We start from the raw sequence: 20953 nt of genomic DNA, 5'->3' as shown, positions 1-20953 counted from the left end.
CCTGCTTCCCTGGCCCAAAAGATGCACAGCTGGCAGCTGTCCCCGCAGGAGAGGAGGGCGTGGGGATCCGGCTGGCTTCTGCTGGGCAACTGTGCCCTCTGGTGGTAGCAATAGGAAAGTGCAAGGGCATGCAGACAAAGGGCGAGCCAGATCCCCTTCTCCCTTTCCCAGAATCCCTCTATGCAGCCTCTATTAAGCACCTATTGGCGGAAGGCACTGGGCCCTGCGCAAAGAGAAGTGGACAGACACCACCCTGCTCTCGAGGGCTTCTAAACGAGACTCACGCAGGAGACAGGCAAGCAGTCCTTCCACAGCTCTGGCCTACCAGGCCTTCCCTTCTGTGATGAATACTACGGAGGCAAACCCGCTCCCCTCGGCCCACAGGTGAGACCCCTTGGCCACCATCAGGGCTTCTCACCTCCTTCAAAAATTGCTCCCAGTTCTTGTCTGGGAAGCCAACTGTGCTAGGGGCCCTGAGCCTCCCCCATGCCACCCTGAGGCCCCAAGGCAGCAGCTCTTGGAAGAGTCACTGGTGGCTTACGTCGGTGTGCCAATCTGTAGCGTCAGATCTCCGACTGCACGGGGAGCTTCCCAAGGGCAGGAGACAATGGATAAAAGGCAACGTTTCCTGGGAACCCATGTCATGCAGGCACCTATGATCACCATCTCATCGAAGGCTCCCAGCAGACCTGAGCTGGCAGAACCCAGAATAGCCCCAATTATAGAGAGGAAACTTGGGCTCAGAAGGTCACAAGGCTTCACCGAGAGCCACGACTTGTGAAACAGCAGCGCTTCCCATGCCTGGCGCCGTGCTAGCTGTGCTACGTGGCTTATCTCATTCGGTTCTCACACCAGCCCCACGAGCTAGATTAAATGATCCCCATTTCACAAAGGCATTGAGGGAACACGTAAGTTATACAAAGTCATGCAACTAAAACATGGCAGAAGGACAAGAATCCTTATTCTCAACCCTGTTTTTTGGACAGCCAGGCCTCCTCCTCCTCCTTCCTGCCCCTCCAAGCCCCTCACACAGAGCCCTACACCCACCCTGGACACTGCCCAGCACACAGATAGCTTCGTTTCCAAGGCCCCGGAGCAGCCCTTTCATCCGACTCCAGCAAACCCCAGACTTCACACATAGATGCAGCCTCCTGCTTCTCTTCATTCCCTCCCCTTCTATTGAAACAAAAACCCTGCTTGACATTTCTCGGTATTATTACAGTAAAGGGACTGGATTCCAGCCAGCTATGCCTGGGCTTTCATTGTTTATTCTTTCCAGTATGAGTGGCATGGACAAGGCGGGCCTCAGTTTACCCACCTGAGAACTGGGAAGATCAAGAAATATCCCCTGGCATTTGATTACCAGCAGAGGAAGGTGCCAACGTAGAGGTTGTAGCTGAGTGGGCTGGAGGCGGCGGGGTGATTTCTGACTCCGGTTCTCCCTTGGGGTGACCCAGGGGGACCTCTGGGACCACAGTCAGCTTTGCAAGTGATCTTCACATGGAGAGTTAATAAAATCGAGGCCTACTGGGGGCCCTAAGGGGGGACTTAAGAGTCAGGGCACGTGACTGGGCACACAAGCATCAGGATGCATCTGATGGCTGTCCCATGGGCTGGACCGGGAAACACTGGGCAAGCGCATACCCCAACTTTTGTCCTTTGTTCCAAAACTACGAAGCACTGTGTCACAAAAAGGGGAGCACAGCAGCTGACATTTGCCCAGATTCCTCAGAAGGTGCCAGGATCCTGTGAGTACTAATCCCATCCACCCCAGATGAATGACAGGGGTTCAAATGCAGCGTTTCAACATCACTATTGGTGGCATGGGAATGCAAAACAATCTCAACTTGTCACCCAAGCAGAACTCTCTGGAGCTTCCTAACAGAAACAACAGACTGTTTTTACCTCAGGCCCCTCCAGCCATGAAGGGGGGCCCTGAGGTTGGCAGGATCGTGGAGGGCCGGGGAAGCAAGAGTCGGAGCTGCTGGGTCCCTGGCTGACTCACCATTGTCCCTGCCCTAGGGACGAGCCTGCTGGTCTGAGCTTTTGCCTGTGACATGTGCCACTGCAGAGACCTCAACCGAATTAAGCCTGTTTCTACAGGGGAAGATTAATGACTTTCTAAGGCTCTTCAAGGAGATGGCACTTGAGAACCTAACATGTTTTCCACGCAGGGGATGGAAGGACGACAGTGCTCTCTGCTGGCCAAGAGGGGGCAATTCTCCAGAAAGCCGGCCCCAGGGACTGGCCCAGAGTCTCCATGAAGGGGATAAAGGCAGCTCCCCAGACCCCTCCTGGAGGCTGGGGTTGGACAATGGATGGGGCTAGGAGAGCAGAGGTGAGGAGTGGGGTATTTCTTACCCCTGCTTTAAATGCCTTTGCACCCAAGGGCACTCACTTCTGGGAGGTCTTTCCTGCCTCCTCCAGCAGCTACAATTCCCTCTTCTGCCCTCCAACAGCCCTGAGCTGGCTCCAGTGCAATCACTGGCTTGCTCACCTGACCCGTTTTTATAAATGAGCCTTCCACTGCTTGTCTGAGCCCCTAGCACAGCCCCGAAGTCAGGCAAATGCTCAGTGAATGAATGAACGGACCAGTGAATGAATGAATGTGGCACTTTCAATCCTCTCTCTCAACCTAAGTTGAGAAATCCCAAGTCTCCCAGCCCCAATCCCTCCTGGGCCTTCCTCACTGGCTGTTCTCACGGGGTTCCTGAATGGCGGACTCCAGGCGGAGCCATCTGCCTGCCTGTCGCACACAGTGGCACCAGTGGCACGAAAGCCACCACTGACCCCCCATTAGCTGCCTCCCCAGTGCCTTTCCTCCAGCACCCGGGAACCCATCTGACTCCAGAATCCCTACCTAACCTCTCCCTTTCCTGGCCTCTCTTTCGGAAACACCTTTTTCCTGCCTCATCAGGCTGCTGTGGTTTCCTGCATGGGGAGACACGATTGGAGAAAGCTATTTTTAGAAGGCCCGCCTCCCAGGCCTGGCTGAGGTGAGGGTTGTCCTGGCCCAGAGAGAAGACGCTCGGGACTTTCCAGGGTCCCAGCAACCAGGGGAAAGAAGATGGGTACCCCTATGATGGGCAGGACCTAGAGGAAGCCTCTGCTGTTACTCTGGCTGGTCCCCCCTCCTGACTTCCCCACAGCAGCTAATGACCTCACAGCTCCCCCGGAGCCTCAGCCTTTGAAAGCTCAGAACCTCCGAGACAAAGAGTTGCAGGATTTAGATGTGGAGAACTTAAGAGACCAAATGAGATGAGGAAACAGAGGCTCAGAAAGGGAAGAGATTGGAATGAGGGCACACAAGAAGTGAAAAGCAGGTCCCCCGGCTAAAATGCCTCACGCCAGCCCACTGACAAAGGACTTCACACGCATGGCCCCATGCAGTGTCATCAGGCAGGTAGTATGTTACGGATTGAACTGTGTCACCAAAAAAGACAGTTGAAGTACTAACTGTCAGGATCTCAGAATGTGACCTTATTTGGAGACAGGGTTGCTCCAGATGTAATTAGTTAGGATGAGGTCATTTTCGAGTAGGGTTGGCCTTCTAAGAGGGGATTTGGACACAGACACACACAATGGGCAGATGATGGGAAGACCACAGGGAGGAGATGGCCACATCAGCATGAAGGCAGAGACGTGGGGTGACGCATCTCTCGGCCACCGCATGCCAACGATTGCCCGCAAACACCAGAAGCTAGGGGAGGCGAGGAACGGTGCTCTGGAACAGGTCTCAGAGGGAGCATGGCCCAGCTGACGCCTCGATTTTAGACTTCTAGCTTCCAGAACTGAGACAGCACGTTTCTGTTGTCTGAAGCCACCCAATTTGTGGAACTTTGTTAGGACAGTTCTAGCAAACGGATACATGGCATGTTTCCAAATTCAGGCCCTCTGGCTCAGTCCAGAGCTCTTTCAAAAAGACTGCACGCTACTTTGATTCTCCTCTCTCTTTTGTCCTTTCCACGGCCAACTCCTGAAGTCCTGCTGGGTTTTCCTTTGTGAAAAATCCACCCACTCTCCTGTTCCTTTCCCAGCAGGGCTGCCCTCGCTCAGGCCCTCCACGTCAGGAATGGGACAGTGATATGCCAGCCCAACTCCCTTTCTTGCAATCCACTAGGTCATTCCACACCTCCTTTTCGAAAGCCCCACTGTGTGCCACGGTCTGTGCTAGGTGCTGAGGTCCTCTCATTGAACAAAGCGGATACGGACCGTACTTCTGTCAAAATACGGCTTCATCATGTCACCTCCCTACTCTGGGCCTTGGGTGTCTTCCCACCACCTCTAGGCTAATGTCCTCCACCCCCTGCTCGATTCAGGTTAGAGAACAACCTTCTGTCTTACTGGGAAACCAGTCACCTCTCAACTCGTGATCTGAGCTTCTACCTCTAGGAGGTAAGGATGGCTTCCAGACCATGAAGGAAAGAAAAGGTCCTGTGGCCTTTTACGGGAAGCCACCAAAATGGGAATGTTCTGGGGAAGCAGGTGACACAGCAGACTTCAAAGACTTCCAGCTCATCTTCACTTTCAAAACCCTAGCAGATACCCTATGGATGCTCAGCGGAGGGGACTCCTAGGGCCATGGAAACAACTGAAGGGCTCACCCATCAACAAACTGTGTTGTGTTCCTACAGCAGAAGATAAAAGGAAAAGACTACATCATTCAACATGGGTGAGCTTCAAAAATATTACGTTGAGCCAAAGATGCCCGACACAAAATAGATCATACCCCAGGATTCCACTTACATGAAGTGCCTGAACAGGCACCACTCATCTATGGTCATGCAAATCAGCACAGTGACACAGTGGGGAGGGGGGAGGTGTACTGACGGGAACAGACAGAAGAGGGAAATGCTTTGTATCTGGACTGGGATGTGGGTTATGAAGGTGTATTCATCCATCAAAAAAGCATCAGACTGGACCCTTCAGATCTGTGCATTTCCCACTTTGTAAAATGTACCTCAATTTAGAAGAGAATAGAATGAAATAGAAGAGTAAGGGGTCCTCTCTCCCTTTCTCTCTGAAGTGGAGGGAAAGCACCCCCAGGGCACACAGTGGGGGACAGGGTGTTGCTGAAGGTGAGGAGCCAAAGGCTTGACTCATCTCTCTAGACCTGAAATCTTGCTCAGTCCCCTGCCTGGTTCAGGGAGCAGTGCAGCTCTCTCTACAAAGAGGCAGATGGAAGCAAATAGAGTGGGCACCTTGGCCCACGGGCCACTGAGCACAGGCTTTTCTGGCTTCTAAGTCAGGCCTTCTGCCTCAAAGGCACCGAGGCTGAGCACTCCCTCGTGTCCCACTGCCATGGAGACGGCCCCAGCCTGCATCCTGGCCCACAAAGGCTTGAGTTCAGCATTTCCCATCTCCCACCTTCCCATCCACTTTGCCTCAGCCACATCTGCGACCTCTCTTCTCGAAGCCAGTGCTATTTATAATGCCCTGGAAACACAGCCTGGGCCAGATAATAGGCGGGCTTTGCCAAACAAAACCCCAGGCCACTCCACTCCCCCACACCCCCCAGAGGCCCGCAGTCTGGAGCCCAGTGGGGCCCAGAGGGACCATACGTCTTAGAGCCGGCACCACTCCCACCCGCTCTGTCTGACCCTCAGACAGGGAAACATTTCCCCCTGTCTGGTATATAAACACCCCTTTGGGGATAAATCCACCCAGAAGCAGAGTCTGCAGAGCTGGGGAGCCGCATGTTCACGGCATCCTTGGTTCTGCTCAGTCATGTTGTCTAGCCTGCATTTACCCTCCCGGACCGAGTGCAGAGAGCCCCGGGGCATCCAGAGCCAGGGCCCCCCGACGATGACGACTAACGTCAGCTTTATGCCACATGGTTTGTAACACCCCCTAGGATGACCCTCACCACCCTGTGGGGTAGGTAGGACTGTCCCCGCTGCACAGAGGAAGAAACTGAAACTCAGGGAGGCTGCAGGTCAGGCTGACTCCCAAGACTGCATTTTCTACCAGGCCATTCATTCACAGGGCCCACGTCAGGGAGCAGCCAAGGAAGCAAGGACGTGGCCTCTAAACCAGCCCGGGAAATTCAGGACCAAGGGCACTTACATTCATTCCTGTCTGTCCCTCAGCTTAAGGACAAATTTATCCCGTATCCTGGGAGTAATCAATGAGCAAATATTTCCTGAGTCCCTACTATGTGCCAGCTCTCAGTCCAGCTGAGCCTGACTTTACAGGCTTGTCTCTGCCCTGGGTAGCCTCTCCCAGACTGTATCAGCACACCAACCCCCCGCCCCCCACCCCCGACATCTGCCCCAGCCCTGCCATCCCAAACACAGAGGCCTTTGTTTGGGACTGGATGTGGGTATGAGAGTGTCATGGTCTCTGCGGCCAGCTCACAACGGCCCTTCCCACCTACTTCCCACAGCCACCCCAACCCTGCGGTCACTTTCTGAACCTCCCTAGTGGCCTCTGATTTCTTTCTGGCCACGGCCAGCAAGAGGAAGTGGGGAGATGACTCAGAGGTGTGATGTGGCCTTAACAGATGTGTCTTTGTGATGACATTCCCTAAGGAGATGGGTAATGAGTGACAGAGATCTGGATATCATAGGAGGTGTGTGAACAGGGAAAGGCCAGGTTATTAGGTCCAGACCAGATAAAAAGCAAAAGTCTTAATGGATTGCCAGCTTAACACAGCCCTAAAGTCATGCACAATAGTTATTTTCAACTCTGAGGAGAAAATGAGAAACAGAACTCAAAATGTAACACTTTTACCTTGTTCCTTTGGGTAAAATTAGCAGGAGTGATAAAATTGGTGATGTACTTTTAAGTACCTTTCACTGAAAGACAAATCTTAAGGACTTGTCAAAATAAATGCAATAACAAAATTAATTAAAAAAAAAAAAAACCCAATGTGGGGCGCCTGGGTGGCTCAGGCGGTTAAACGTCTGCCTTCAGCTCAGGTCATGATCTCAGGGTCCCGGGATGGAGCCCCGCATCAGGCTCCCTGCTCAGCAGGGAGTCTGCTTCTCCCTCTTCCTCTGCCCCTCCCCCTGCTCCTGCTCTCTCTCTCTCTCTCTCTCTCTCAAATAAATAAATGAAACCTTTAAAACAAACAAAAAACGTCAATGTCACTTCTGCATTTTTGTAACAGATATGACAATCATGGGCCATTAAAGACACTGCCCACTGCTGTATATGGCCTCGGGAGTATTGGAAAGGACAAAGATTAGGAGTCAGGGTTCCCCACCTGATTCCCTAAAGGTATGTGGCCTTGGGCAAGCTACCTAGCTTTCCCCATGTGTATAGAGAGGAATGTTTATCTTACCACCTCATAGGGTTGCCATGGAAAGGAAATGAGATGTTGGCTGTGAAATCAGCCAGGGAAGTCCGTCCCCTAAGCTAGAGGAACCACTGCAGTGAAGGCCTGAGAAGGAGCCACGACCTGAGGATGGCATCTGGGTCTTGTGACTTCCTTAGAGTTCAGCTACACTCTCAGGCTGGCCACGAATGTCCTAGAGTGGTGCAGGTCTCAAATACTCACCCACAGATCCCTTGGGGGCCAGATCTGCACTCAGTGCCCACCCCACCTGTGCCTAGGACAGAAGGTCTGGGACCGAGCAGCTTTCAGAGGCCTGTGGCAGAAAACTTCATGAGTTCCAAGATACAAAAAATAAAACTGCAAAATTGACATTAATCATGGTTTAATGAAACAGCTGTAAAATGAAACATCATGTCAACTGCATCGATATTTAAATGTACTTCTCATGAAAATTCATTATATTTGAAAATAACTCTTAGGTGACATTTTTCTTGCTTCACAGTAATTTCTGCCTATGTTCAGGGTGACCCAGAAGTCGCCTTCAGCTTATTATTAAGCTGAATTATTAAGAAATGAGTCACCAGTGTCCAAATACCTTGAAAAGTAAAATTATAAGAATCTTTGAATTGTGTTTACAACAAAAGTATTAATACTTTCTGTGGGATGTGGGGTGTGGGTGCACCCTCCTGGGGATGCCGTGTCCTGGGGCTCTCTCTGGGTGAGCATGCCCAGTGTGGGGGGCGCCTGGGTGGCTCATTTGGTTAAGCGTCTGCCTTCGGCTCAGGTCATGATCCCGGCGTCCTGGGATCGAGTCCCACATCAGGCTCCCTGCTGGGCTGGGAGTCTGCTCCCTCTGGTCCTCCCCCCTCTCGTGCTCTCTCTCTCTCAAATAAATAAAATCCTGAAAGAAAGAAAGAAAGAAAGAAAGAAAGAAAGAAAGAAAGAAAGAAAGGAAGAAAGAAAAGCATGCCCAGGAAAGAAAGAAAGAAAGAAAGCCAGCCCAGTGGGCACCAAGGTCTTAGAAAGGCCCTCTTGGTTTCGGCTCAACATTTCAGAAAAGCTTCTGCAGGGCCAAGTCTGTCATCCTGTCCCTTCTCTGTATTTAGAAGCCAGGATGTCTGAATTCAAAGCCTGCCTTTCTCCATACTGTTAGGGGTAGTCACCATCAAACTGGACAAAAAACCTTATGATAACAAGCTACAGCTTCCTGTTCCACCTCTCCTCAACCCCACCCTGTTGCCCAAATCGTTTTCTGTTATTAGTTCTTGTGGTGGTTACACTCTAGATAATAAATTAATAACCTGATTCCCTGTTTTGCCACTGCTAGACAATATCAACCGTTACCCAAAACAATAGTTAAAAATGATGGGTAACTTACACTAAACCCATCTCTCTTTCTCCTTTTCTTCCATCTAATATTTGATATTATTTACTTTTTTGATTATTTTGCACCTTTATTCTCAAAATTTGGTTTCTTGTGGGTTTTTTAAATTTTTAAAAAATTTTTGTTTTAATATTTTTTAAGACTTTATTTATTTGTTTGAGAGAAAGAGAGAAAGCATGAACTGGGGGAGGGACAGAGGGAGAGGAAGAAGCAGGCTCCCCGCTGAGCAGGGGGGCTCGATCCCAGGACCCCAGGGTCATGACCTGAGCCTAAGGCAGACACTTAACTGCTTAACCGCTTAACCGACTGAACCTCCCAGGAGGCCCTAAGTTTTACTTCTTTAAGTAATCTCTATACCTAACGTGGGGCTTGAACTCACGACCCCAAGATCAAGAGTCGCGTACTCTACTGACTGAGTCTGCCAGGCACTCCTGGTCTCTTGTTTTCTAACACTCTGACAGCCTCTCGCCAATTCCCTCGGCATAAGACGAGAGTACTGGAGGACCCCCTCTCCACACCTCTCACCTTCAGTCAGACATACTTTTATTCTGAATTGCCATTTATAGTCTGCCCAGCAACTACAACCAACCATATGGACCCTCCTCCAAGATTACCAATAAATGTCATTGATGTTATCCTGACAATGTAAATATTGTTTACCACCCGCCTCAGAGGGCTGGATCTCACTTTCCTCGTCTGTAAAACGGGAGTAGCTGAGCACATCCTAATACCTCCTAACGCCACGTGAAGAGGGTAAGAATGTGAAGGACAGAAGACGTTCAGTAAATATCTTCTTTTTTTTCTGTAATTACTCCATGGCACAGCATGGAGTGGTAATAATGGCTCATACGATTTGGGCCACTGAGAAGACTTTCTGAACCCCAATTTCTTCACCAGTAAGATGGGGAGGATATTAGTACCTACCTCACTCAGTGGTTATAAAGATTAATTGAGGAAGCCTGGGTGGCTCAGAAGGTTAAGCGTCTGCCTTCGGCTCAGGTCATGACCCCAGGGTCCTGGGATCAAGCCCCGCATTGGGCTCCCTGCTCAGTGGGGAGCCTGCTTCTCCCTCTACCTGCTGCTCCCCCTGCTTGTTCTCTCTCTGTGTCAAATAAATAAATAAATAAAATCTTTAAAAAAAAAGATTAATTGAAATTGAAATGGTTTGTATTCAGTGTGTCACTATCCCAATTTAAGGGATTGTGACTTCATTTCCCTCTTTCTGGGAGAGAAAACTGCAGTTCAGGCCCCCACACAGCAGGCTGTGGTTGGGAAAAGTGCACAGCGCTCTCTAAAGGGCATTTGGGGAACAACTGGAAAATATGAATATGGCCCATAGATTAAATACTTCTGCTGAATCCAGTATCATTGGCTGTGATTATGGTACTGTGGTTATGTAGGAGAATGCCCTCGTCCTTAGGAAATACATGCTGAAGTATTTACAGCTTAAGTGTCATGATGTCGGCAATGGCTCAGGAGAAGAGAGACAGACACAGAGAGCACAGCGTAGCAAAATGTTAGCATTCAGGGGCACCTGGGTGGCTCAGTCGATTAAGCACCTGACTCTGGCTCAAGGTCATGATCTCCGGGTCCTGGAATCGAGTCCTGCATCTGCGTGGGGCTCCCCACTCAGCAGGAGTCTCCTTCTCCTTCTCCCTCTGCCCCTCCGCGCACTCTCTCTCTCTCAAATAAACAAATTCTTTAAAAAACAAAACATTTTTTTTAAAGATTTTATTTATTTATTTGACAGAGAGAGACAGCCAGCGAGAGAGGGAACACAAGCAGGGGGAGTGGGAGAGGAAGAAGCAGGCTCATAGTGGAGGAGCCTGATGTGGGGCTCGATCCCACAATGCCAGGATCACGCCCTGAGCCGAAGGCAGACACTTAACGACTGCGCCACCCAGGCGCCCCTAAAAAACAAAATGTTAACAGGGTGCCTGGGTGGCTCAGTTGGTTAAGCATCTGCCTTCGGCTCAGGTCATGATCCCAGGGTCCTGGAATAGAGCCCTCCACATGCGGCTCCCTGCTCAGCGGGGAGCCTGCTTCTCCCTCTCCCTCTGCCTGCTGCTCCCCCTGCTTGTGCTCTCTCTCTGTCAAATAAATAAATAAAATCTTTTAAAAAATGTTAACAATCAGTGAATCCAGATATTAATGGTACTAATCTTTCACTTTCTCTACTGGTTTAACATTTCTCAGAATAAAACCTTGTGTGTGGGGGGGAGCACTTTCAGTGTTGGGAAAGCACCCTAAGGGTCACGCAGCCCTTTTGCCTACTCTGGGGATTAGGTGTAGGCCCTCACACTGCAGCTCCCACGGTCCCTCCCAGTGAGGTGGGGGCAGCTCTGCTGACATCTTAAAGCCCTTATAAAGCTGACCATGTCTAGGAGGTGAGGGAGAGCTCCCAGGTAAGGGGGGCTAATGGTCAGCATTCTGTGGTGCAGGTTGCCCTGGCTAATGGAGCCCTGCTTCTGAAGCTTTGGGGAGGGAGGGCCGAGGGACAGAACTGCCCCAGATGAGAGAGCAGGCAGACAGCTGTCCAGCCTGGGTCCTGGCTGAGGCTCCTTCACTGGGGGTCTCATCAGCTGTCTCTCTTTTGTTAAAAGGAAAGCAGGAAGAGAACAGTTGGTATCTTAGCACTACCCAGAACCCAGATACTCCTTCCAGTCAACTCAATTATCTGCACCAATGAACTGGGAAAAGAGGCACTGGGAATTGACTTTATATTCTGTGCTATCCTTGCCATCTACCAAAAAAAAAAAAAAAAAAATCAGTAACACCAAAACAAAACGAATCAGTTCAATAACAATATAAAGCAAAAGATGTGGTCAGACTCTCGTTCCTTTATGTCGGCATGTTCCCATCTTCTCCCTGACAGGCCAGCTCACAGGTCTGCGGGGGAATCCTCAAACTGGAAAGAAAAAAATCTACTTTGCCTAACTGATCATAGGTAATCGGCCTGTGGACGGTGTGTGGTCGGAAGCCCATAACTGGAGTACTGCACTTCACTCTGGACACACACATTCAAAGGGCGGTACCCTGTAGCTTGTTTCAAGGATGGCCAGTATCACGGAGAGGGGGAGGGGGAGGAGGAGGGAGTAATCTGGCAGGAACTGAGTTCACACCCTGCATGGCCCCAGGACTGGGTCAGGGCTCGGAGGTCTCACTGGAGCCACACAATTATTCCCTGCCTGTATTTCCCAAACTTGCTGGATCATAGGGATCACTGAAGGACAGGAAGGAGGGTGAGATCCCTAAGTTGAGAAACACTGTCTTCGGAGAAAGGCATTTTTTTTTTAAGATTTTATTTATTTATTTGACAGAGAGAGAGAGACAGCGAGAGAGAGAACACAAGCAAGGGGAGTGGGAGAGGAAGAAGCAGGCTTCCCACTGAGCAGGGAGCCTGATGAGGGCTGGATCCCAGGACCCTGAGATCATGACCTGAGCTGAAGGCAGACACTTAACGACTGAGCCACCCAGGCGCCCCAGAGTAAGGCATTTTCATTCCACTTTTCTTGGGGAAGAAACTGAGTCTCCAAGAGCTTCCCTGGCTGGCCTCGGGTCCCTCAGATAGAGATAATGATGTCACTGTGGATAATATGATTTCAGCTGCTAATATTTGCTGAGTACTCACCATGCGCTAAGGACTTCACATGCAAAGTCAAGATTTGAACCTTGACTCTAAGTCTGGCTCATTTCATGATCTAAATTCTTGCTATTACTTCATACATCTTCCCAGAAAATACTTGAGAACGCATCCGGTAAAGAAGATCTGCAAAAAAGGGCAGCCAAGAGCCGAGAGGAAAAGATGGGGCAGGCACCTGGTAGCCGTTTCCAAATAACTGAAAGGCTGTCACTGTCAGGGCAATTGCACTTACACCACATGCTTTATTTTGCACACCCCCTACTTTATTTGGGGATGCATTTTGGTGAAGCCCATTCACCTTTTGGTATCTTTCCCCAATGGGTAGAAGTCACAGCCATGACAGATGAATACAAGAAGAAACTGAGACACCAAGCTGTCCAAATAGGGAAGAAGATGATTGCAACACACCCACCGTTGCTGGGAGTGGCCCAGCAACAGAGGTGTCCAAGCTGGATGACCCCTGGTGGGGAGGTTTTAGGGGGGCCTGAGATATCTGCAAAAGAAAAAAAAAATAGGGCTACGTGACAGTTATGGTTCTTTACAAGTTCGCAAGTTTAATTCTACAGAAGTTGACATTTATTCTATTTACAAATGGATTTTAAAATCAGGGGAGGGATGTAAAGTGGGTCAGTATTATTGTCCAGATGGGGAGGGAACTGCGTCACTGGAAGCTGTGACCAGCCAAGGGTTCCAGGGAGTAAATCAGCTCAACCCCTGAGTAGCTGAAACCCTCACTGGGCATCAGCGTCACAGAGGGGGCTTTAGAAAATGACAGGCACCAGAGCTGCCGTCCACACCGAGTGAAGCTGCATCCCTCAGGGGTGGGCCCAGGAATCAGTAATTTTTTTTTTTCTTTTAAAGATATGTATTTATTTGAGAGAGAGAGTCAAAGCTGGGGAGAGAGGCAGAGGGAGAGGGAGAAGCAGACTCCCTGCTGAGCAGGGAGCCGATATGGGGCTCGATCCCAGGACCCTGGGATCATGACCTGAGCCCAAGGCAGGTGCTTAACCAACTGAGCCACCCAGGCGCCTGAGGAATCAGTAATTTTTAAAAGCTCCCCCAGGTGATTCTAAGGGGCAGCCAGATGGAGAACCACCGAACCGGAGAAAACGAAGCTCACGCAGGGCCGCTGTTGAGGGCCTGTTTGTAAGTCAAGAAGATCTGACTCAACATCCCTCCAGAATGTTCCCCTTGGAAGTCAGGTGAGGCCCTTTGATCCCTCAGTGGAAGGCATGAAGTCCTGACTTTTCGAGCTATTACCAAGTCACAGATTCATCGAGATAAAACGTAGAAAGGTGGTTGCCAGAAGTTGGGGGCAGGGGGCCGGAGTAGAGAACTCGGAGTTAACTGTAACAGGCACAGAGTTTCAGCTGGGGAGGACGAGAAAGTTCTGGAGATGGATGATGGTGACGGTTACACAAGGTGGATGCACTGAATGCTACTGAACTGTCCGCTTACAAGTGGTTAAAATGGTCCATTTCATGTTCCATGTATTTTACCACAGTAAAAAAATTGTTGAATGTTTCAAGTACAGTGACTATAAGAAAAATATAATGAATGTGCATTGACCCACCCAATGGTTAGCACTGTGTCAAATTTTCTTCAGTCTTTTTTAGATTTAATTAATGACTGAATTAATTTAAGAGAGAGAGCAGAAGGGAGAGGGAGAAGGAGAGAGAATCTGAAGCAGACCCCATGCTGAGCACAGAGCAGGACAAGGGGCTCAATCCTAGGGCCACGAGATCACGACCTGAGCTGAAACCAAGAGTCGGATGCTTAACTGACTGAGCCACCCAGGCGCCCCATCTTCAGTCTTTTTAAATAGAAGAAATAGAAGAAATAAAGCTTTGCAAATTAAAAACAACAAAAAAAAGCATTCAGAGGGATTTCCCCCGGGAATGGAAGGGTAATTCAACGCGAGAAAATCAATCAATGGCATGTACCAAAACGCATGATTATCTCAACTGGTGCAGACAAAAGAATCTGACAAAACCCAGCACCCTTTCGTGATGCAAACCCTTAAGAAAACTGGGAATAGAAGGGAATTTCCTCAACATGACACGGGACATTTATGAAGAACCCACGGCGAGCACCACACTCACTGGTGAGAGACTGAGAACTTTTTCTCTAAGATCAGCAACAAGACAAGGACGTCCCCCCCCAACACTGTATTAGCCGTTCTAGCCAGAGCACTTAGGGAAGACAATCAATCAATCAATCAATCAACGGTATCCAAGTTGGAAATGAAGAAGTAGAACTGTATTTATAGTGGACAGGATTCTACATATAGAAAATCCCAAAGAATCCACACACCCAAAGGCTACTAAAGCACATACACAAATGTGGCCAAGTTTCCAGAGCATAAGACCAACACACAAACATCGGCTGTGTTTCCATGTACCACCCCCCCCCAACAATCTGAAAAAGAAATTAAAGCAAACAATCCCATTCATAAAAGCTTCCAGAGCATCTAAGGATTGGACATTAAAAGCATCTCACAGGCCTCTGAAGTGGAAACATTTTGTTATTAACGGTGCTGGCGGAGGCGCACGCTTCGGCACCTTTCATTTTTCACGCATATTAGCACATCGCATATTAAAATTAAGTAGAGCTGACAGAGTTGACGGGATGGCGGTGTGGACTGCAGAGGCCGCGGAGGGGAAGCGGAGCCACAACCACAGACGCTTCCGAGAGGCCTGGGTCTTGGCCATCCTGCCTCCTTTCACGTCTCTCCAGAGTCGCAGGAAGCTGGGAAGCAGAGTTCCAGGCCCCTTGGAGGAAATCAGGCCTGACTCAGCCTTCCTGGGGGGTTGAGGGAACAGATTAGGCCCAGCAAACTGTTCACTGAGGAGGGTGTTTTTTACTTGAAAAGTTGGTTGGGGGGTTGTTTTTGTTTTTCTTTTTTTTAAGTTGTAGAAGGAACTAAAAGTGTTTTTAATTATTTTGTGACTAGGGGCCAGAAAGATGAAGGGTTTGCCAAGTATTGCCACATTCTTAGTTCTCCATGTTCCAGAGACTCTAAGAGCTGGTGGTTGGTTCCATCACCGAGACAGCTCTCCTTACCCCGTTTCTGTTCCTCTCTCACTGACAGCTAAGGAGCAACTGCCAAGATCTATGGATGGAAACATGAGGCAGAGAAAAAGTCTGAGGGCAAGGAGGTGATCTGCTGAAAGGGATTAAGCCCTGGACGGGTGGCCAAAAGACCTGGGTTCTAGGCTGGCCTCTGCGGCGCCCCAGCTCTGTGTGGCTTTGAGTCCATCCGCCTCTTGATTCTTGTCCCTAAAGGGAAGAGGGGCAGGGCAGGGGTTGGGAGGGGAAGAGATTCTTTTGACTTTGACATTCTAGTTTTTCTAAAGGCCAAACCCATTAAGAATTCAAAAGAACTTTAAAAGAAAGGGGAAGTGACATGGATTGAAAAGAAAGATGGAAAGAGAGTAAAGAATGGACAAGAGATTTTTCTATTCCTGGCCACTCTCTTTTACTTGACCAAGGCTGAGCAGATGCCAGAGGCTCAGGTGGACTCAGGAGGGGAGCAGAGCTGGCAAGGGAAGAAAAAAATCAGCATTCCTGCTTTCAGTTTCCCCAGGCCAGGGCTCCCCAAGTAGATATCACAAAAAGCCCAAATGGTTAAAGTTTGCCCACCTGTGGGCAAATCAACCCCATTATGGACCATGTTCTGAGAGGGAAAAGGTGGGGTGGAGACAATTAAACAACTTCCCCAAAATGAATAAAAGGGCCTGATTTGGATGGGAGGCCCCAATTTGGATAGATGTTCCTTAGATTTTGTTCCAACTGTACTATTCAGCAAACATTCAGAAAGTGCCTACTATGTGCTGCGTGTTGTGGGTGGTTAGGTGGGCTCTCTGGCTAGCGGGCATTCATAGGGAGATAAGACATGCGCACAAATCCCAAATGTCTAAAAACAAAGCAGAATGTTGAAACCTGCCCCAAGGGAGTTCAGAGCAGGGGCTGCTCCCCCTTAACCTGGGAAGTTCCAGAAACAGGCCCTAGAGGCTGAAGCACAGATCTGGAAAGGCTCGTCTGTTCTTCCAGGAGTGGCAGTTTGCCCCAGCTCCATTTTCAAGAAGTGAAAACCAAAACAGAGAGGCAAATTACTTGCTCCCTCATCGTCCAGGTAGTTAGCAACACAGGCTGATTAAGGAACTACAAACTGGTAACTTCCCCCAGAAATTAATGGTGGAAGATGAGATAAAGCTCATTTTAGAGGAGGAAGTCCAGAGTCACAGTCTCCTTTCCCAGTTTAATCCCAAAGACACCAACCAAAATTCAAGGCAGGATAAAAAAATTCATAAGCAGGCTGAAGTCACATGTATTTTGGGTCTGAAGGGAGCCAAGGTCTCCGAGCCGGCAGCTCCGCCTACTTGGGGAGGGGTTCTTCGTGCGAAGTCCAGCTGCCCCATTATAAGCGAGTTGTAGGGCACACCATGCATCCGGAAAAAGACAGACGAAAGATGAAAACCTAGGCAAGCCCTCTGCTTTTGCAGAGCGAACGTGGCCGCAGGCTTTTCAGTATTGAATTTGAACAAGCCAATGGCATCCCAATCATTGAAACAGGAAGCCAGATAAACAGCATGTTATCAAGGGGGGATCCGGGCGCTTCCCTTAAGCCGGCGCCAGCTGCGCCCTGTGGCTGTCCTAACAAAGTCCCATTGACTCACCAGCTGATTTTCCAGTGTTGGGCTCCGGGGGACAAGGAACCCTCTCTGCTGGCTGGATTTCACCCCTACACACCGCCCCCACCACTCACCACTCACGTCCTCCCTCGATCCTGCCTCCCCACTCAGCCCTCCGCAAACTGGGCTGATTCTTTATCCCACGACCAGGTTCTATCGGCTCTGAGGATTGAAGGGACCACAAGAGCCCAAGCACCGAGCGCCCTCAGGTGAGCTCCCGGTGTTCACCCAACCTTTCCTTTCTCCTCCCTCCCGCGGCCCCCGAGAACGCTTCCTCTGAGCCGGCGCCGAAGAGGACAGCCTCAGTCTGGCGGGCGGACACTTCGCAGCGCAACCTGGGCACCCAGTGAACATTTTCTGGAACAGCCTGGCAAGGTCACCTGCTCCAGCTGCTCCGCTCGCTCCGCTGGGATGGGAGAAAATGTGGGTAGTGTGCGTGTGTGTGCGTGTGTGTGTGTGTGTGTGTGTGTGTAAAATAAGGCAGTACTTGGTGTCTCTGGTTATAGGATCTCAACACACTTCACGTTGCAGCTATTTCACAGAAAGGGAAACTGAGGCTCCGAAAGGCTGGAGCTGGGTAGCCCCTAGTGAGTCAACCCCCAGAGCAGACGCGCAGTCCCCTAAGGACGTCTCGGCACAACACACCCTCCCGGCGCCTCCGTTGTTATTCCAGCGCCTCTCCCGAGCCCAGCCCGCAGCCTCCCCGGAGCACCAGGCTCACCTCCCCCTGGAGCTCGGTCCCGGCCCGCAGAGTGGGCAGCGGTGGCGGCCCGCATCCGCCGCAGCGCGCAACCCGGTCCCCGCCCCCGCGACGACCCGGCTCGGGCCACTCACCCGCGCGCCTGGCCGCTCGAGCTCCGGGTCCGGGTCCGGGTCCGCGCCGCCGCCGCCGCCGCGCAGAGTCGCGCATCCCCCGCGCAGCGCCGGGCCGGGCGCGCTCTCCTCGCGATAAGAAACTTTCTCCGGGGTCCCCGGCCGGGTCCGCCCCTCGCTCGGCGGTCGGCGTCCGTCGCGCGCTCCGGCCGCGCGCTCGCACTAGGGCCGCCGCCGGCTCCGGCCCCACAATGAGCGGGGAGGCGGCATCCTGAACAAAGTGCGTTCCCCCGGGCCGGGCGGCCGGGGGCGGAGCCTCGTGACCCGCTGCCCCAGGCACACGCCGGCTGCCTCCGACGCGGGCCCCGGGAGGGGGTGCCCGGCGACCGGGGTGGGGGGGACAGGGGGCCGGGCGGGAGGGGAGGCTCTGCTTCTGGTGCCCCTCGCCTTCCTCCCCCCGCACCGTGCCAGTTTAACCCGCAGAGGGGCGGAGGCATGGGTCCCTTCCAGACTTTGTCATTGGAAAGCTATTCCCGTAACCCTTTCCTGCCTTCGCCTTCCCGTCCCGCCTCCCAGGCCGCAGAAAGGCGGCTGCCTGGGACTGGGCTGGGGCCGAGAGCTGGCAGGGCAGGAAGCCTTTGCACAATTGAGCCTTTCCTTCGCCCGGGGACCCGCCACCCCCACCCACGTCCCCGGGCTGCCGCTGGTTCGGCCGTTCTTTGGAAGGGGGCAGATGGATCCGCCAGCCTCCTCTTCCCGCTTCTGACTCCGCCCACCCTTCCTTCCTCTCTACCCTGGTCTGAGCTGGGACTCGCGGGTGCAGAGGAGAGGGGTGAGGCCCCAGAGGTGCCGGGCAAATAGTAGGTGTTTAGTAAAATAACGCGACTTCCTTCTTCCCACGTCCCCGACTCTGCCATTGCCCCTCCTCCTTCTAGGGCCGAGGGGGCCGAAAACGGGAGAGGAAATGACAAGAGCTGAAGAGCCAGAATGGGAAGGAGGTCCTCAGCCTAAACCTCGTGCAACCTCTCTGCAGTGCAAGGATTCCACCCCCATTCCTCCCACCCCCCACACCCACCTCTTGGCCTGAGGGCTTCCAGACTGTGCAGGAAGAGTCCAGAAGGAAATCAGGTGGCCCGTGCCCCTGGAGCAAGCTTTGAGCTCCGTAAGTGAAAGGGAGTAGCTGTGGCCAAGGACCCAGCAGATTGGGACCAGAGATTTCACCAGCTCCAGCCAACATGAGGACTGATTTATTTCTCGGGTCTTGAGGGGTTGAGAGATAGAAAGCAAAAAATGCCAACTCCCTGGGAGGTCTCTGAATGCTTCGCCAGCTGCATCAACCAGTAGGGAGCAGAGTCAGGATGAGAGCCCTGAGTTTTTCCTAAGCCCCTATCCAGCCAATCAGGTCACAGTACATGTGGACATAAGGGGAGGATCAAGGACCCCTAGACAGGACTAGCAGTGACATTGAAGACGTTCCCCATCTGATCAGGGGAGAGGATTTTTACATGCCTTTTGTCCATGAAAGGAATGAATTGTCTTTTGAGGTGGGGAGGGGGGCCGTCTCTGAGGAATACCTGAGATGAATCCCTTGCCCTGTGTGTGTATAATGGCTAAAAGTGTGGGCTCTTAAGACAGACAGCCTGGGTTCAAATCCTGGATCTACCACTTAACTAGCCATAGGAATTTGAACGAATTCTTTAATCTCTGTCCATCTCCATTTCTTCATCTGTATGTAAATGGAATAATAACTGTGGCTATGTCATAGATTGTTGGGAGGATTAAGGGCAATAAACACAGGTGACACGCTTAGAAGAGTGCCTGGTAGCATTCTATATGCCTCATTGAGTCTTAGTCCGAGTTCTGCAACCCTGCATCCATTTGGCATTCAATGATGTGCTAACTGGAATTCTGTCCTGCTCTTCACTGTCCCCTCTGCCTGCAAAGGGGAAGCCTGGTCCTTTAAGAAGAAGCATTGTCTCGTCTTGAGGGCTCATAGCATGGATTGGCTGATCTGTTTGGCCCTTCTAGGTCCAGGGACCAAGATGACACAACAGTCATACAAACCAGTATCAGAGACTGAACCGCCCCCGCCTGTCTTGAGGCTAGATACAGGGCCCTCACCCACGTGGGTAATGTTGGAATGATGCAGTTCCTTGGGTGCTACCCAGAACGGGAAAGAGGGCCAAAGCCATAATTTTGTAAGGGTTAAATTTCTTCCACCAGTGCAAACAATTAATATTTCTACCCCATTTATGAACGTTGATCAAACAAGCCATCTCTGACCCTGCTCCAAAAGTCCCGATCATAAACCTTCAACAGGGAAACAGAACAGCATGAGGACAGGTGGGGGGCAGAGAACAAAGAGGCCAGCCTGGTTGGGGCGACAGGCAGTGGTTGTGAAGGCTCCTGAAAGAGAAAGTGGCTAGGACAGAGCAGCAGAGAAGAGAAGCCAGAAGCAGCTCTAGACAGAGCCGTTGGGGTGTAAGCAGAGTCCCCGCCCACCCCAGAGCTGGCTTCTGCCAAGTGCCTACTTTGTGAGTGATTTTCCTCTGAACACAGTGATGACTCAGTTGCTCTGAATCAAGCAAATGGATTTTCCTTAAATATGAAAATCAATAAGAAGTAAAGGCAATGGCCTGGTTGTGGAGAGTGGAGGGCGGAGAGAACAACAGGGGTGCTGGGGAGTGAGACGGTAATTGAAGGAGATTCAGGTTCACTGTTGGGGGCCCCTTGTCTCAGCCCTCCCACCTCACCCCCCATAAAGAAGGTGGCCTCCAGGCCCTGCTGACCTTATTGGGACTCCTTAAAACCCAGGAGCTCCCCTTCCCCGCACCCCTTCCACAGCTTAGAGCCAACCCTGCTTCCGGGCAGGAGATTGTTAACAAGAGGATTAATGTCAATGTGACAAATAGGTTTTAAAAAGTCAGACCAGGAGCCTGTTGTCACCCCCACAGACTCTCAGACCTGGCTTGAGTTGATATGAGGGCTTTGGGAGTCCCAGGGAGCAGAACAAGTGGCATTTCCAGACCCAGACTGATTTCTTGGTGGGGGAGAGGGGACTCTGCCTGTCTTCCTGCCACCTTGAGGTCCGCGGACCCATGCTCATTTGTTTCCCCACTTGGGTTATCTGATGTGGGACC

At 51.2% G+C, this 20953-nt stretch overlaps 1 protein-coding gene across 7 annotated transcripts in view; it reads right to left on the bottom strand.

Moving 5' to 3' along the window:
- Nucleotides 1-18198, bottom strand: part of NAV1 (neuron navigator 1) — a 242987-nt gene extending 224789 nt beyond the window's left edge. For 3 of the 7 annotated variants that reach the window (XM_044377764.3, XM_057315711.1, XM_057315715.1), the window contains exon 1: nt 17835-18197. The gene's annotated coding sequence lies outside the window, so the exon portion shown is untranslated. Of the gene's footprint in view, nt 1-17834 lie in introns of all 7 variants that reach the window. The other 4 variants (XM_026480666.4, XM_057315710.1, XM_057315713.1 and 1 more) reach the window with 2 other exon arrangements.
- Between the last annotated feature and the right edge of the window lie 2755 nt (nt 18199-20953).

This window comes from Ursus arctos, unplaced genomic scaffold, assembly GCF_023065955.2.
Source record: "Ursus arctos isolate Adak ecotype North America unplaced genomic scaffold, UrsArc2.0 scaffold_2, whole genome shotgun sequence".
In the NCBI taxonomy this organism is placed as follows: domain Eukaryota; kingdom Metazoa; phylum Chordata; class Mammalia; order Carnivora; family Ursidae; genus Ursus; species Ursus arctos.
Note: the sequence above shows the minus strand (reverse complement) of the source record. Positions and strands in the feature narration are given on the sequence as shown.